We start from the raw sequence: 2,188 nt of genomic DNA, 5'->3' as shown, positions 1-2,188 counted from the left end.
ACTCGCATTGAAATCGTAGTATTTATCTTCCATAGACAGAGGTCCTTTTATGTTAATGCACTGTAACATCTGGCACATATTTGACAATTTGTGCTATTTTCTTTTGCATATTTATTTTGACTATCATTTTTTTTGTCTTCATGCTTTTTTTATGCTCCCCCTGGTAAACTGTTATTGTATTTTTTGCGTTATATCCACAGTACATTTGTATTGTTGTTTGTCATGAATAAAGTTTATTGAAAAAAAAAGAAAAATAAATAAATAACTTTTTGCTCATATTTTCAAACTAAAATATTTGTAATTATTTTTACAGCTGATGGGACCTTAAAAAAATGCAAGTTTTGGCCATTTAATCGGAGGAAGAAAATAGTTGTAAAGTTCTGTTATGTGTGTTTCGGTGCTGTCACACCTGGTTTAATTAAGCACGTCATCACTACGTAGGTAATTAGAGCCAGGTGCGCGATCACGGAGACGCGTCGACAACACGAAATATTGCTGAGAAAACGAGGCGCTAATTTTCAAAAGCAGGAATTTTGCGAGGTGAGGTTAGACTTTGAGAGTAAAAATGAATGAAAATAGCTTAAGTTTTAAAGAAAATCGTCACTAAACGTTTTAAGACACGGAAGCTGTCGGAGCAGAAAGAGGTCAGCGGATGTCAACCTTTAAACCTGAACCGCTTGTTGTGCTGCATTAAACGGAACAAAATGTGAATACTTTTTATTTTTATTTTATTTGAGTTTTAATTTGTAAACCTTTGACGACACACCTTGCTGTTTTTGAATTATTCCCTGTTGGCTCTGGTTTGTTCAATGTTGTGCTGACTGCAGCAACTAATTCCCTGTTAAGGTCACAATCCCAGAAAGTATCACAAACACATTCAATAATCGACATCCCAGCAGATATTTTGATCATTCACATGCGTTGAATATTACTGTGGCATATTACCATTCTGTAGTTTAATCAGGAAATTAAAAATGCAATAAAGTTTTAAAGAAGTTTAGCATCCTATTCTAATATTTCCATAATTTCTCTACTTTAAAACATAAGGTGGTGACACAATCCAAGCAAATACCCATTAAATATGCTACTTCAGTGGTAATGGCAACAGTACTTGAGCATATTTGACAGCTGATTATTTACATTTTTTACAAAATGTTGTTCCAAATGCATGCTTTAAATAAAGTTTGTCTTTAAGAAACATTGTTATTGACCCATTTGGCGTGTGAAAAAAGTTTTTCTTTGAAGGTAAAGCTAGCTATAGCTAACTTGTCTCTTGGTTCATTATAAATTTTTCCAGTGGGTGAAGAAATTCTCAACATTTAGGATTCATCACATTGTAAATGTGATGTATTTCCTGACAATTAAATGCTTTGGATTGTGTTTAAAAGAAAAACCATCATTGCGTTTTATTCATGGGTTTTTTTCTCAGAATCTCAATCTCAATACTTGTTCTGTTGTTGTTTTGGTTTTCTTTTTACAGTGCTGAAGATGATGCCCAGATGCTGTCACACCATCCCAACCTTATCCTGATGGCCTTTACAAACTTCTGAGGAGAAAATGATGCGTTTCCCCACAGACGTTCAGACGGGTTCTGTATCTGTCAAGATATGTTTCTTTTGAAGAGACAACCGACAAACATAATGTTTGCATTATCTTTGTTTGATGTTTGTTTTTTGGGGTTTTTTTTGCAGGGAAAAGACTTGCAGACACACCACCTGGATCCCGGACTGGCAGGGACCGACACACTGCTTCAGATGAAAAGTTCGACAAATGGCTGCCCGACTCCCATCGAGAAAGGTATCTGTCAGCAGATCAGATAATTATCAAAAATTATTTTAGATTTTTATTTAACTGAAGGATGTTTTAAAACTTCAGCATAAAGATCTGACACATAACTAGTAAAGTTTTGAAACTGAAACATTTAAACCAATAGTTTATGCTGCTTTTCATCAATTTAAAAACAACACTCAAGCCATTTTAAACCTTTTAAAAAAGTAAAGTAGCAAAACATATGGTTTGGAAGAGATTATGAATTTGGAGCGAGAAATTTGCTATGAACAGAATATTTTTAAACAGACTATAGGACTGATTATGGGGTTACAATTAATGACAAACTTAAATCGGCTCCTCTTATTTCTTTATTCCAGATTACTTTCAGTCATATATTAATTTTTTTTTTTTTTTTTAA

The 2,188-nt window shown here is 33.6% G+C and overlaps 1 long non-coding RNA gene across 1 annotated transcript; it reads left to right on the top strand.

Moving 5' to 3' along the window:
* The first annotated feature begins 457 nt into the window (after positions 1-457).
* On the top strand, positions 458-1,791 carry LOC129379006 (uncharacterized). The gene is made up of 3 exons (XR_008608123.1): positions 458-540; positions 1,481-1,588; positions 1,692-1,791. It is a non-coding gene; the product is annotated as an uncharacterized LOC129379006 (long non-coding RNA).
* The last annotated feature ends 397 nt before the right edge of the window (positions 1,792-2,188 follow it).

Source organism: Poeciliopsis prolifica, unplaced genomic scaffold, assembly GCF_027474105.1.
Source record: "Poeciliopsis prolifica strain line A6 unplaced genomic scaffold, Auburn_PproV2 SCAFFOLD055, whole genome shotgun sequence".
Classification (NCBI taxonomy): Eukaryota; Metazoa; Chordata; class Actinopteri; order Cyprinodontiformes; family Poeciliidae; genus Poeciliopsis; species Poeciliopsis prolifica.
Note: the sequence above shows the minus strand (reverse complement) of the source record. Positions and strands in the feature narration are given on the sequence as shown.